The 16,611-nt window shown below is 36.9% G+C and overlaps 1 protein-coding gene across 7 annotated transcripts in view; it reads left to right on the top strand.

Moving 5' to 3' along the window:
* TCF12 (transcription factor 12) overlaps window positions 1-16,611 on the top strand; it is a 376,791-nt gene that overhangs the window by 299,789 nt on the left and 60,391 nt on the right. The window lies entirely within an intron of this gene.

The following is a 16,611-nucleotide window of genomic DNA, read 5'->3' on the forward strand; positions in this document are numbered from 1 at the left end:
GTTTGAAATGAATTTTAAGAAGCAGTTTATTTTCAATGTTCCATAGTTCTTTCGTTTTTAAACCAAAAGGGCAAAATAGACAGAAGAGTTTGGAAGGAAAAAGACGCTGGAGGTCACTGGCATTCCTGATCTTAACTATATTCACTACTTGGAAGTAGTTATCTGTATTGTCTCAGGAGGAGCCATAGAGTCAGGGAAAGCCACTGAATTCATATGAAACCTTGATTCCTTTCAGAACCATTAGGAAATTTCACAAGCCAACCCTATTTATATATTGTATTACTACCTAATGTAGTTGGAACTTATTTGATAGTTTTATGGAACAGAATAGAATGCTGTTTTTTTAGTTCTGTATTTAACACCAACTTCAAACCTGATCATCTACTTTGAAAGGATTTGGAAAATAGTATTTAAACATATTGAATGCTATTAATGATATATAAATTATAAATGTATTTTATTTAATTGAAACTATTTTTTAGATTGACTTCTATGTTGAAATCTCAAGTTTTTAAAAGAAATATTTTCAAAAATCTTAACAGATACCTTGACAAATAATACCAAAATAATAACACTTCTGAGAACACTTATAGTTACACTATTTACCTTTTCAGTGTCTGAAACACCTAGGACTTTAAAGTTATGGTTTCCTATTTGAATGTTTTTCCTGAAAGATATTGAATTGTTTTTTAAAAATGGGTATAGAAAGGAAAATGGACTATGTATATTTTATTTCATGATCATTTAGATATTTTGCTTCCCAGACCAAACTAGAAACTTGACAGTAACATCTCAGATTTTAAAGTTTGCAGCTTATCCAATCTTTAATCTGTAAAATACATATTACCTTTATTAAAGATATAGTGAAAGAGCTAGGTTAGTGCCGCTCATTAAAAATAAATTAATAATAGGCAGGATTACTTAATACATGAAAGGCATTGATAATCTACATAATTTGACCATAGGGCACTGCTTAGAGGCCTTTTCTTTTTCTAAGCCATGATAGCATATTATTTAGGTATTATAAATACAGACCTCAGTTCCTCTGTTCCCCTCTGCAGAACAACTGAATGGTAACTTCTGTCTGGGGTGAAGGTCCAATAAGGGTGTATTGACATCATTAAAGGAGCTCGTAAGATTAAGAAAATGGTATCTGCTCAAATCAGCTGGCTGAGCTATTGATTGGTTATATGACCAATCATATAGTTATCCCTTAGGAAGCTTGGAGTGGGGAATCTGAAGTTCCTTTCAGGTCGAAAATGCTGATCACTAAGGGTTTTAAAACTGACATGCTCAATACATAACCAAAAAACACGTGGGCATAGTTTTCTTCCTACTGATAAAGAAATGGTTGTTCTTAAGCACATTTAATTTTCTACTTGAGTCTCTAGACAGGTTGAAGTATTGAACAAAGTAGACTTTTTTTTGGCAACAACAGCATTCATTTTCAGAAAAGGAACCTACAAAAGGAGGGGGAAAATATGTTGAATCAAATTCTGCTGCCTAGAATACATACTAATTATTTTTGTTTTCTGAACTATCAGAAGTCTATATTTTTTGCCCTAGCCATGTAGCTCAGTTGGTTAGTGTCGTCCCGAGGCAGTGTTGCAGGTTCTCTCTGTGGTCAGAATCAACCAATGAATACAGAAATAAATGGAACAACAAATAGGTCTCTCTCTCCCTCCCTCCCTCTCTCTCTCCCCTCCCCATTTCCTCCCCTCCCCTCTCTCTGAAATCAATAAAGAAATACAAAAAATTTGTCTATGTTTTTTTAAAAAAATTTATCGTTGGTTAACATCTTTATGACTCTGAAACATTCCTCAGATAATGTGAAGTTTCTTTGTTTTTCATACTTTATTACTTAACTTGGTGTTAGTATTTATTTCCAAACATAAATACTTTTTTAAAAATATGCCACAGAAAACCCAGAACTCTGAAGTAGAAAGAAACAAGACACTTTCAAGATTTTTATCACCAGAAAGTAAGCACCCAGACAAATTCTAGAATGCCTTTAGACTCAAATCCCTGAAGTTGTATTCTGGTTCAGAAGCATTTGAACACATCTTTTGGACATCAAATCTTAAATATGTATCAAAATGCCATGTTTCATTCATTTTGAAAATAACTAGTTTGCAGTCCCATACATAGGCGATGACAGAATCTATTTGCTTCTTTATCAAATGTTATTCTGTCCTTTGTCCTGTTTTTAAGTGTGTATATATTTTCTCACAAAAGCCATTACAGTTTATCAGATAATTTCTTTGCTCTCAAAGTGTATTTTACCACCTCAGCCCCCGAAAAAATATTTTTCTAACTCTTCTCCACATAAGCTACTTTATTGTTTTGGGGATGACTCAAAGCCATTGAGATTCTACTTTTCCTTGCTTTGCTGCATACAGGTACAGAGGTCTTTAGCAACTATGAATTGATAATTGACTACAGTTTAGTAAATGGGGACTTCCATTTTCCCCAAAATTTTATAGGATTTTATTTTGTTGGAAATGGCTTTTTTTTTGCTTTTTTTTAATTAATGTGAATTTTGAATTATTTTTAGTATTAAATTTGAAATTTTAGGGGCACCCCGTGAGATATACTAAGGTGTTCCCAAACCACAAAGACCACTAAACCATGTCCAATGAACTAGCATTTTCATATACATATTAAATAGAACTATTAAATAGGAAAAGTCAGAATATTAAATCCTGAGGGTGGCTAAATGAAGGATTTTTTTTTAATAGGAAAGAGAGGACAAATACAACTTTCTGGAGCTGGTAGAAGTAAATAACTTAGAAAACTGCCATTTCAAAGATTACTGGCAAGAGGTAGAAGAAGGTAAAGGGGGAATAAATGGTAACTGATGGAGACTTGATTCTAGATGGTGAACATACAGTACAATATACAGATGGTCTATTACAGAATTGTACACTTGAAAGCTATATAATTTTATTAACCAATGTCACTCCAATAAATTTAATGAAAGTTATTTTTTTATTTTTTTAAGATTTTATTTATTTTTAGAGAGAGGGGAAGGGAGGGAGAAAGAGAGGGAAACATCAATGTGTGGTTGCCTCTCGTGTGTCCCTTTCTGGGGACCTGGCCCGCAACCCAGGCATGTTCCTTGACTGGGAATTGAACCAGCTACCCTTTGGTTTGCAGGTGGTCTGCACTTAATCCACTGAGCTATACCAGCCAGGACAATTTAATGAAAATTTAAAAAAAAAATTACTGGCTCTCCCTGAACCAGTAAGGAAAAGATCAAGAGTTAGAACTATAGAGAAACTATTCCATTTTATCTGTGAAAATAGCTAGTGGAGCAGCAAGTAGAGTACTCTCTAAGGGTATGTCCTATAGAAGTCCCTAGGAAGCTGACAGAACAGTATGTTCTAAACAATTATCGTAGGCCTGTAAGACTAGCAAGAATCCTAGTGATTGCACAATGAACAGTATTTATTCACAGCACCAGCTTCAGCAGAACTTCATGAGTGAACCATTCAGTTATTGAACATGAGTTAGGTTTTTGCTTAGTTTCTTTGGCAGAGAAGTATAGAGGGCACACACAACTGTAGGTACTTTAGAGTTTTATTCCTGACTGTTAGATAAGCTGTCTCTATTTGAAGGCTACCATGACATAAAATTTCCAAAGTGGTCAATTCTTTCTCTAACCTTACATGTCAGACTAGCAGAAAAATTTTAGTATGTAAAGGGAGTGGTTCTAAAATTCATTCCAAGTTTATATTCAATTTGGTCACTGAATGACATTTTCTTCATAGTTGAAAAGAAATAGCCACTGTTTATGCTGACAGTAACTACTGTTCAGAACAGTGTCAAAATTGTATTATTGTAGATAATAGGTTTTTAATCCATAGTTACAAGATGTTCATTTTATGATAAGCCAGTAATGTGTTTGATCTGATTTCAAGTCAAAAAGTAGAAGGAAAAGTAACCAGTGAGGCCTGCATATCCAATTATTTGTACTGATGTGATGTGGTTGTACAGTGATACTTTTCTGACCTGTTTCTTTTTTAAAGAGGAAAAAACATGGCTGAATTTCAGAGCTGGCTTTTGGGGTTTTTTGAACTCCTCAGCTGCTGGTATTTCAACTCTTTGAGACTTCATAAACCAAATGTAGGATAAGACCCAGTGTGTGTGTGTGTGTGTGTGTGTGTGTGTAACTTATATGGTTTTTAAAGGATATGTAGTTGAATTCTGTAAATGCTTTTAGAGATTAAGCCCAATGTCTGGTGGTCAGCATCAATAGAAATACGAAGTTTATTTTGTTTTTTTGCCTCATACATTGAGGATTATTTTAAGTACAGTCATACCTTGGTACTCGGTGGTTTCAGAGCTCATCAAACCCTGTATTCTTTGCATTTTGACAAGAAAAAAAGTTTCAGCACTCAGCACTTGCTTGGGACTCATCACACTTGTATGAGTCACAATGAAACCCGCAAGAGAAAATGGTTCTTTGAGAAAATGCTTCATTGTTCGGTACTCGTCAGTTTCAGCCCTCCTCATGAGTTCTGGACCCAGGTACCACTGTATAGGAAAGAAGGAATAAATTAAGAAATCTAAACTTTATCACTGTGGATGTTTGCGGTTTGGGATTTCATTCAAAGTTAGGGAAGGCATTCACATCCTGAGTAATTCGTTGACATTAAATATGCTATCTGATACTCCCTTTGTTTAACCAGTAATAGTTTTATTTTGAAAGGTCATTTATTGTACTTGTATAATATCAAATTTTGAGGACTGTAATATATGCAGTATAGATAAAATTTATAGTTTAGTCTTTTAAGCATTTTAAAAACACTGCTAAACCCAGGGCATAAATTATTTAAATAATTTGACTTTGATATTAACAGCTTGACTATTATTTCTCGTAGTACCCAATGCTAAAAGTTCCTAGTAGCTTGAGAATCAGTTCCATCCCAAGTATGGTTGTAAAACAGATTCTGTTGAAACATGCGCCATATCTTTCTCTAAACATAAAAACTTCATATAAAACTTAAGAGAATATTCACTCCATGAATAGAAAATTCACCTTTTCTCTATAAATTTAAGTGAATACTTGTGGTTCTTATTTAGTACCCTCTTTAGCTTTATGATGGCTAGTATTAAAAAATAATATTTGCCTTGGCTGCTGTGGGACAGTGGATTGAGTGCCTGCCTGTGAGCCAAAAGGTTACTGGTGCCCAGTCAGGGCACATGCCTGTCTTGTGGGCCAGGTCCCCAGGTGGGGGTGAGCAAGAGGCAACCAACTGATACTTCTCTCTCTTTCCATCTCCTTTCCTCTCTCAGAAAATGAATAAGTAAAAATCTTTTTAAAAAGATGATTAATACTTAATAATTAAGTAATAAAATTCAAGTTTCCTAATGTGTTTGATAATTTTTTGAACTATAATGTGATATTATCTGAAATTGAGTTATCAGTATCTTTTCCAATATCCAAGATATTTATAAGTTTCAAAAAATAATATGAAAATTGGAAACAGTTTGCTACTAAAGTGGCTTCATTTAGTAGATTTCCAATGAGAAATATGAATCCATTCTTTTAAAGTCAATGAATATATATTAATGCTCCTTGTGAATAAATAACTCTTAGGCTTTAGGGATTTAAAGCATAGACCCTGTACCCTGTCTTCAAGATTTGTATAGTCAAAAGATAACTTTAACCTTTGGAAAGAAGTAACCTGTAAATATTTTTATGTTGTGTAATTATTCCCCTCTGGGTATATACTGGAGAATCGGGGGTATGCTTTTTGAGTTAAAAGAATAAAAATAGATACTATGAAGCTATTATTTTATGTTTTCTATAATAGGGAACATCATCTGTTAGTGACTTCCTGCTTCATGCTGTACTTTCAGCTCCCTCCTACTCTGGCTGTTTAAATCATCAAAAATATGTTAACTTGCTTTCTTTGTATAAGAAGCTGAATTATTTGTCCTGTTTTCCCCCCTCACACATGTAGTTAACTTCTAGTCATACACAATAACAGGAATACATATGCAAAAAATGGTAAATTATAGGTAATCCAGCTACTACTCTACAGTGCACTTAGTTGATCTAGTTACTGAGATAAAAATAACATGAGCCTCACATTGTTACCAAACAACAATTGGGGGGGGGGGGTGTCCCACTGCCCACCACCAGCCTCTAGGCAAAATTCCATAGGCCAGGTTTAGTGATAAAGGGGTCTTTATTCCAAAGCAATCACTTAAGCCTATCAAGTCACAGCTTTAATCACTTAAACCTATCAATTAAGGCTAAACTCTTAACACCTGAGTTTTCTTATCATTCCCCATTTTTAGTTATCTTATTTCTGTAGGGTTAGTTTATAAACTAAAACAATGTAAGATACAAAAGCTACACAGTTTTGGAAGAATGGCAGGCTTCTGCCTCAGAGCCTCTTCCCTCTAGAACACCCAAAGGATAAAACCTGCGGCCCTCTGCCTGGCCAACCTGATCCTAGGCTGTGCCCAGAGTTCCTTCCCGTCCAAAATAATGTCCATTGGGAAATTCAGGCAGCTGCAGCATGATCATCTAGGCATCCTCGAGGAAGAAGAGGCTTTGAGTCAGACAGAATCAGCCCAGGAGCCAGAGAGCCCGCCCTCTTCTTATTTCCTTGTTCTCTGGAGGCGTTCAGCTTCTTAGCCAATCCTGTCCTAGACTGCCTACCATTGCCTTGGCAAACTCCTCCTACAGCCCCTCCCTACTTCTCCCCAGTGATCTGATCAGTTCTCTCTGAATAACATGACAGGGTATGCAAAACCACTAACAGGAATACTTTCCCTAAAGGAAAAAAAAAAAAAAAGTTATGGTTTCAAAGTGAAACAGTAGTTGTCTTCCTATACTGAATTTCTCTTACTAAAATTATCTTTAAGAATTTGATAGGCTGTCACTACCCATTGCTATCAGCACTGTGCAAGCCACCGTTATCTCGTCCCTGGATTATGGCAACATCTTCCCAACTGCTTCCCCAGTTTTCCTTCAGTCTTGTCTTTTTTTTTTTTTTAACACAGGAAGGTGCTTTTAAAATCTTAAGTCAGGTGATACCATTCTCCTGTTTGAAAACCTCCAGTAGCATGTTATCATTGTAATCCCAAAATTCCTTAAGTGGCTTTCAAAACTCTTCTTATCTTCTTATCTCAAGTAATCCTCTGTTACTTCACAGATTGTATCTTCCACTAATTTACCCCTCTGGCCACACTGCCCTTTTTATTGCTCTTTAAAGATAGTGAGCACTATCGTGCCTTAGGGTCTTTGTATTTTACTCTTCTCTCTGCCAGAGCACACCTCCCTTAGTAGCTGAATAGCTAGTTTTCTCACATACTTTTCTATTTGATGACATATCACTTCATTACTGGGAATCTTTTCTGACCATTCTATATGAAATGTCAACGATGCCCCCATCACTGCCTTCTCCTTAATATATTTTTTCCATGACACTTACTACCATCTGATATGCCATAATTAGTTCATTCTTTGTCTCACCCAGGAGAAACTTGGTAAGGCAGGGATTTTATGTTGCTTGTTATTTTGTTTATAGCACCTAGTTGCATAATAGATGTTCAGTGAATATTTGTTGAATAAATAAACAAACTCAAATGGTTAACAATGCAAGTCATAACTCTTCTTGACTCAGTTGACTCAGAGAAGGTATTGGATTATCTAAAATCAGCATCATTCAGGGAGAACTACAGTATATTTTACCCACCTATATTATAAAACATTTAACATGCTTAAACTTTGTAAAAGCATTTTAGGAAGAAAAAAAAGCTCCAATTTTTCATCAGAAAAGTAAAAATCTTTTCAGTGGCAAAGGCCACTGAAATTCTCCCTGGCACTGTGGCTTGGTTGGTTGCAGCGTTATCACATACACCAAAAGGTTTCGTGTTCAACCCCCATTTTCGGCACATTCAGGAGATAGCGATTGATGTTTCTCTCTCACATTCATACTCCTTCCTCCCTCCCTCTCCCTCTCTCTCTCCCCCTCCCTCTCCCTGTCTCTCTCTCCCTCTCCCTTTCTCTCCCTCTCTCCCTTTCTCTCTTTTCCTCTCTAAAAGCAATAAACACATCTTCAGGTTAAGGCAAAAAAAAAAAAAAGATCACTGAAATTCTTTCATTTACATTGGCAATAGTCTCACCCTCAGATACATACATTAGAACTAGGAAGACCTACATTTGGTTTTCCATGTGAAGTTTTATCATTTGATAACTGTGTTCTTATGTTCAAATGACCTTTGTTTTAGTTTTAAGAGTAGTAACACAGTCTGAACTGTTTTTTTATAGATCAATCATTTAAGTCTGCAATAACCAGTATTAGGGCAACAGGTGTCAAGATCACACATCTATAAAAGTAGCTGCTTTTCACCCTTTCTTATCCTATTGTAACCTGTAAACTTTCCAGCCTATGTATTCATTATAGCCACCTTTGTTTATAATTTGCTTAACGATCTTTTTTACTGATTTACTAAATTCTCCAGCCTAAACACAAACATGTAAGGCCAGCTTCTTTACTACAAAATAGTGTGGGAGCCACAGCCTACTTAATGAAGATGGGCTCCCTATTGACTCCTTAACTTCTTGTTGCTTGCTAAAAGTATAACAAATGATTAAAAGCATAGTCATCTCCGTAGTTGTTCACATGTTTATTTGAAGGGCATGGTCAAAAATCTTTTATTTTCCAGGTGATACTATGTTAAACATAAAATGTTTGATTTGTAGATCAAATTGCACATTAGTGAGAAACAAAAATTGTTATGAAACTAATTGAACAGTGACAAAGTTTAGTAAAAGTTGTTACCTATTGGTAACAGATGTCAAACTTTCCCTCTCTCTCTCCGCCCCCCCCTATTTTATTTGAGACACTAGAAAGCTTTTTAAAAAGATGTTTATTTTAAATAAAAATATTAGTTAGGTAATGGAAGTATATTACTAACCCCTTATAAAAATATTTCATTTGCTAGCATAAATGTTATTAGCATATAAAGCATTTGGACTCTTAGCTTAGAAGTTGCAGTTATGTTTTTGGATTCCCTTTTGTGTCAACTTTTCATGTGAGGCTGTAGGCTTTTAATTGTGCCACTTGCAGAGATGATTATACAAGTACAGTTTAAGACTGGTATGGACACTTAGTACTATCTATGCCAGTAGGTCACAGCCTGGGTCTTCAAAAATAGTGATCTGACAAGATGTAAAATATTTCAGAATACCTAATAAATTGTGCAGTTTACTGAAATAAAGTTATCCATGCTAGTTAAAACAACAAATTTCTCATATTAGAATTATTTCAGCTCACCATGGCAATGCTTCATTTCCCTTTAATCAGAAGTTCTGAATGGAAGTTACATGGCCTTGTGTTTTCTTTTTTTTAAACCCAGAAAACATTCATTATAACTCAATAAAAAGGAGTTTGGAAGACCAAAATCTTTCAAAATAAGAATTCAGTATTTTGGGGTTGAGTAGATAATAAAAGGTGTTATTGATGGTGAAATGGTTAGGAAATCTTTGGCCTAGTTTAGTGCCAGATTTTGCAGAAATGGATACTTACTTAGACTCACGGAGATTCAAGGCCTAGCCTAAACTCTCATACCTCCTAAGAGGTGCAGCTAAAACCTGGGCTCCTATCTCCTGACTCCACGTCCAGTGCTCTTCTTCATCATATAGTATGACATCACGTCTGGAGCCTGAGCAGCCTATCTTGCACTACAGAGTACTAATGAGTGGTATGCAGAATACTTATGCCCTACTGTGTGTAGATGTGTTATAGAAACATAGAACAAGTAGATTCGTTTTTCAGAGATTTGTGTCTGTTTCCCAATATATCTGGTAGGGGACACTTATTGTTGGGGTGGCATATTGTCTTTATTAGTGAATATACCAAACACTAGTCAAACTCTGTTTTGCCTTGTTCTGTATTGAACTGACACAATCTCCCATCTCCTCCTTGCCTATTAATACCCTCCCTAAATGTGTTTTCACAATGAAATATTTGTCTTTTCTTGAGAGTAGTCACTAGAATTAGTACTAAGAAACCATACTTTTTAAGATACTGTAGTTCTTCTCATAAATTCAGGAACTGCATGATTTATTTCTTCCAGTGAGTATAGCTAAAATTAACTGTGCTTTGTTACTTGATTGTTAAAAATATGAGGAGGGTGATTAAATAGATTCTCATTATTTAATTAATGAGAGGTATGAAGTATTAAAAAAATTGCCACTACAAGAATTTTTACTGAAACAAAACATAGATCAGGGGCCAGAAATGATGTTTTTTAGTTCTTTTAGATTACAGATTCTTGAAATGGCTCTGGGCTAAGATTCAAATGTTACTTCTGTTTTTTAAAAAATAATTTAAAAATAGAATATCTTGGTGCTGCTTTTTTTCTCATAAATTGAAAAGATCTGGCTCTTTCCAGCTCAGAGGAAAATAATATGCACAGATCAGAAAAAAGAAACAAAAAGATAGGTGGCACTTTCCTTAGTGGAGGACTAACTCAACCCAAGACCAAATTGTCTCCCTACTGCAGATGATTTTTAAATATAGACTTGTTTGCTTACAGTTTTCTTTTGTTTGTAGGTTGCCTAATAAAGTCAAGAGTGCAAAGCTTTGTCTAGTCTTGGAAGCTCTTTTACTGAGGAATTTTAAAACCTGGGCATCCCCTTGGATGATGATGATGATGATGATGATGATAATGATGATGTTGTGGTTGTTGTTGTTGTTGTTGTTTTACTTTCACACACACCATTAGGGCACCATTAGGTAGTCCTGTGATCATAGAGCCATCTGCAGGAAAATTATCAAGTTGCAATATAGTGATTCTTTTACCATGTTACTTCAAGTGGTAAATGAGAAGTGACAAACTGCAATTCATGTGGGAAATGAAAGGGACAGCCAAGAGACACAGGAATTACTAGGGAAGAAGGATACCCCCCATTAATATTTCAAAGAAAACATGCAGTTTGCTTCAGGTTTTATATATTCTCAGGAATTACAGTTCTCTCCAACTTGAAGGGTTGTCTAATGGTTGCCTTTCAGAAGTTTTGTATGATCTGTCAATCCCGTTAGTGTTGATGTCACAGGGATGATATTTATTTATTCCAGAAAGAGATTTATTTGCTTTCTCCTCCAGGAGGTATGGCTATTTTACACATCCTCATTATAGTCATATAGTTGTCAAAAGGAAGTCAAACAAGTATTCTTTTGCCCTCTAAATACAATTTATGTAGCTAATTGTTTCCATTGGCTATGCAGATAGGTGTTTTCTAATTTGTTAATCATCAAGCATTTCTAAATTCAAGTTAGAGATTTTTGTAAACAGATAAGAAATCTGATATCCTATGTTTGAGACGGGTGATATGATTTGTGAACTTTAGCATGTGTTTTTCTTTTGCTCTGAGAAGTGTATCTTATGTGTATGTTGGTGCTCCTCATTCCTTTTTTTAAATATATTTTATTGATTATGCTATTACAGTTGTCCCATTTGTTTTCTCCCCTTTATTCCCCTCTACCCTGCATCCCACTTCCCACCAGCATTCCCACCCCTTAGTTAATGTCCATGGGTTGTACATATAAGTTCTTTGCTTTCTCCATTTCCAATACTATTCTTAACCTCACCCTATTTTGTACATACTATTTATGCTTATTCCCTGTACCTTTTCCCCCATTCTCCCCCAACCCCCTCCCCACTGATAACCCTCCATGTGATCTCAATTTCTGTGATTCTGTTCCTGTTGCAGTTGTTTGCTTAGTTTGGTTTTGGTTTTTCTAGGTTCCGTTGTTGGTAGTTGTGAGTTTGTTGTCATTTTACTGTTCATATTTTTTATCTTCTTTTTCTTAGATAAGTCCCTTTAACATTTCATATAATAAGGGCTGGTTGATGATGAACTCCTTTAACTTGACCTTACCTGGGAAACACTTCATCTGCCCTTCCATTCTAAATGGTAGCTTTGCTGGATACAGTAATCTTGGATGTAGGTCCTTGCCTTTCATGACTTGGAATACTTCTTGCTAGCCCCTTCTTGCCTGCAAGATTTCTTTTGAGAAATCAGCTGATAATCTTATGAGAACTCTTTTGCGGGTAACTGTCTCCTTTTCTCCTGCTGCTTGTAAGGTTCTCTCCTTATCTTTAATATTGGGTATTTAATTATAGTGTGCTTCCTTGGGTCCAAAATCTTTGAGACTCTCTGGGCTTCCTGGACTTCCTGGAAGTCTATTTCTTTTGCCAGATTGGGTAAGTTCTCCTTCGTTGTTTTTTCAAATAAGTTTTCAATTTCTTGCTCTTCCTTTGGGTGTTGGAATGTTTAAAGTTCTCCTAGAGGTTCCTAACCTCTCTTCATTTTTTGAATTCTTGTTTCTTCATTCTGTTCTGGTTGAATGTTTATTTCTTCCTTCTGCTCCAGATCGTTTTTTGAGTCCTGGTTTCCTTCTGGTCACTGTTGGTTCCCTGTATATTTTGCTTTATTTCACTTTGCATAGCCTTCACTTTTCCTCCATTTTGTGACCATACTCAACCATTTCTGTGAGCATCCTGATTACCAGTGTTTTGAACTCTGTATCTGATAGGTTGGCTATCTCTTCATCGCTTAGTTCTATTTTTGGAGCTTTTATCTGTTCTTTCATTAGGGCCATATTTTTTTTGTCTGGTGAAGCTGTTACATTATAAGGGGGCAGAGCCTTAGGTATTCACCAGGGTGGGGCAACCGACGTGGCTGCGTTGTGGCACTTCTGTGGGAGAGGGGTCAGAGAGGGGAACAATGCCACTTGCTTGGCTCTCCCCAGCTTTCAGTCACTTCCCCAGCTGCCCACAAGCAAATTGGGCCCTTCTGGTGTTGATTCCCAGGTGGGTGGGTTTGTATATGTTTTAGGACCCTGTGGGTCTCTCCAGCAAACTCTCCCATGAGGCTGAAAGTTTCTTCTACCAATGCAACCCTGACAGATCGTTACAGCCAGAGGTTTTGAGGCTTTGTTTCCTCACGCTGGAGCCCTGGGTTGCTCAGTCTGTCTCGCTCCCCAGTTGTTCCTACTGGTTTATCCACACGCAAATGTGGGACTGCCTGGTCCACCAGCTGCCACCTCACCCGCCCAGTCGTCCAGCCGCTGCCTTGCCATGAGCCCTCTCTGCCCTGGCAGCCGGTCTCCACCCCTCCTACCAGTCTGGATGAATGTTTCTTCTTTAACTCCTTGGTTATTGGACTTCCATAAAGTTTGATTTTCTGGCATTTCTGGTTATTGTTTGTTTTTAAATTTGTTTTCCTTCTTTTGGTTGTGCAAAGAGGCAAATTGTATCTACCTACGCCTCCCAGCTTGGCCAGAAGTCTGATGCTCCTTTCTTTTTTTTTTTTATTTTTTAATATATTTTATTGATTATGCTATTACATTTGTCCCATTTTCCCCCCTTCACTCCCCTCTGTCCTGCAAGCCCCCTCCCACCCACATTCCCCCCCTTTAGTTCATGTCCATGGGTCGTACACATAAGTTCTTTAGCTTCTACATTACCTATACTATTCTTACCCTCCCCCTGTCTATTTTCTACCTACCATTTTTATGCTGCTTGTTCTCTGTACCTTTCCTCCCTCTCTCCGCCTCCCACTCCCCTATTGATAACCCTCCATGTGATCTCCATTTCTGTGGTTCTGTTCCTGTTCTAGTTGTTGGTTTAGTTTGCTTTTGTTTTTGTTTTAGGTGTGGTTGTTAATAACTACGAGTTTGCTGTCATTTTTACTGTTTATATTTTTTGTCTTCTTTTTCTTAGCTAAATCCCTTTAACATTTCATATAATAAGGGCTGGGTGATGATGAACTCCTTTAACTTGACCTTATCTGAGAAGCACTTTATCTGCCCTCCATTCTAAATGATAGCTTTGCTGGATACAGTAATCTTGGATGTAGGTCCTTGCCTTTCATGACTTGGAATACTTCTTGCCAGCCCCTTCTTGCCTGTAAGGTCTCTTTGGAGAAATCAGCTGACAGTCTTATGGGAACTCCTGGGTAGGTAACTGTGTCCTTTTCTCTTTCTGCCTCTAAGATTCTCTCCTTCTGTTTAATCTTGGGTAATGTAATTATGATGTGCCTTGGTGTGTTCTTCCTTGTGTCCAACTTCTTTGGGACCGTCTGAGCTTCCTGGACTTCCTGGAAGCCTATTTCCTTTGCCAGATTGGGGAGGTTCTCCTTCATTATTTGTTCAAATAAGTTTTCAATTTTTTGCTCTTCCTCTTCTCCTTCTGGTACCCCTATAATTCAGATGTTGAAACGTTTAAAGATGTCCTGGAGGTTCCTAAGCCTCTCATTTTTTTGAATCTTACTTCTTTATTCTGTTCTGGTTGGATGTTTCTTTCTTCCTCTGGCCCACAGCATGGATTTGAGTTCCAGTTTCCTTCCCATCACTATTGGATCCCTGTACATTTTCTTTCGTTTCACTTAGCATAGCCTTCATTTTTTCATTTAATTTGCAACCAAATTCAACCAATTCTGTGAACATCCTGAATACCAGTGTTTTGAACTGTGCATCTGATAGGTTGGCTATCTCTTCGTTGCTTAGTTGAATTTTTTTCTGGAGCTTTGATCTGTTCTTTCATTTGGGCCATTTTTTTGTCTTGGCACACCTGTTACCTAAAGGGTGGAGCCTTAGGTGTCCACCAGGGCGGGGTAACGATGGTCGCTGCGCTGTGATGCTATATGTGGGGGAGGGGTCTGAAAGGGAGCAGTGGTGCTTGCTCTGCTTTCTGCCAGTTTTCAGTCACTCCCTCTGCTACCCACAATCAAATTGGCCCCCTCTAGTGCTGATTCCTGGGTGGGTGGGCTTGTGTATGTTCTAGGCCCCTGTGGGTCTCTCCAATGAACTCTCCTGTGAGGCTGGGAGTTTCTCCGACTGCCACCTCAACCCCCACAAGTGTTTTCAATCAGTGGTTTGAGTCTTTATTTCCCCTGCCTGGGACTCTGGGTTGCGTGGTCTGTTGCCGGGTCTACCAGCTGCCGCCTCCCCGGCCAGCTGCTGCTTTGTCCGCCCCATTCCACAATCCGCCACCTTGCTGGGTCCACCAGCCGCTGCCTTGCCCGGCTGCCTGTCACCGCCCCTCCTACTGGTCTGGATGAATGTTTCTTCTCTAGCTCCTTGGTTGTTGGACTTCTGTACAGTTCGATTTTCTGTCATTTCTGGTTGATTTTTGTTTTTAAATTGTTCTTGTCCTTCTTTTGGTTGTGCGAGGAGGCACAATGTGTCTACCTACGCTTCCATCTTGACCAGAAGTCTCTGATGCTCCTCATTTCTAACCAATATTGAAATAAGTTATACCAATACTCAGACCCATCTATATCATTCAGTATAACTCTGGTGATTGGTTTGACTAAGATTTAGGTACTCAACAAATAAGGCATAATTGGAACATTTCTTTTTCAGAGTATTGCCTGACTAAAGGTCGCAAAATCAGGTCTTTAATCTTTAATATTTTCATACGGTGGAAAGACAGTATTCGGAATCCTTTTTACTGATTGTTTCATATCAGTAAGATGAGTGATGTTGTTGAATTAGAAAGTGTAATATTTAATTTCAGGTCCATAACATTATCTTTAAATAGTATGCACTGAATGTTATTTTATTGGTTTCAAAGAGATGCATTATTTCACTAGAATTTTATTTTCTTATTTTCTTTTTTTGTGAAAGTAAATTTTCTAAATTGTGAGAATATTGAAGAAAAACCGGAAGACCAACTTTATGAACACTTATGAATGACTTTTTTTACAAAGCAATATATACTAGAATAGTCTGCAGTTTTTTTTAAAGATATAAAACCTGGAATTTTGGTGTCTGATTTAATTAGCCAGGCTAAATAACTATTGCACATTTAGGAGACAGACAGCACGCACTCACAAGTCATCGTCTCTCTACAAGCTAAGTAAAAGGAGGCATTGAGAAGGGTCTTTTGCTTTGAATCTGCCCACTTGGTTTTTCGCTTGTTATCCTCTTAAACCTATCCTCGCCCCCACCTCTTTTGCAGCCAATCATTTATTATTTACTGAATTTCACACTTTAGGAAAATACAGAGTTCCTTTATGGAATTATTCACATGTGAACTTTGTTTTTTTTTAATCACACTTCAAGTCTTCGTTTGAATCGATTCACTTAGAATTAATGCTGAAACTTTTCATGAGGAAACCTATGAGCAAGGTTTAGATTTTTTTCCCCCCAACCAGATCTTCAGGCCTTTTGGGACACCATAATGTTGCCTGCTTGTTTTATAAAATATATACATAATATTAACTACTAACTGGCATTAATTAATTCAAGGTATGTAATTCGGTTAAATTAAAAAAATTTTGAAAACTTTTAAAGTTTTAGGTAACTCTGGAAATATTCTTATTTTAAGGACAGTTTTTAAAAACAAGTACGAGAGTTACAGTGATCCAAATATCAGGGATAAAGAAGAGCTACTAAAATAGATTAAAATGCTACATGATTAATCCAAAGAAATAGTGCATAGCTCTCCAAGGAAGATCTGCCAACTTCCGAATCAACAGAAAAATAAGGAAAAGGGAAATTTTTGAATGGGGACCTGAAATGTAAACTGAAGTAGCCAGGAAGTCCCTACCTAGTAGACTTTTTGAAAACATCT

The sequence above is a fragment of the Desmodus rotundus genome, chromosome 7 (genome assembly GCF_022682495.2).
Source record: "Desmodus rotundus isolate HL8 chromosome 7, HLdesRot8A.1, whole genome shotgun sequence".
NCBI lineage: Eukaryota > Metazoa > Chordata > Mammalia > Chiroptera > Phyllostomidae > Desmodus > Desmodus rotundus.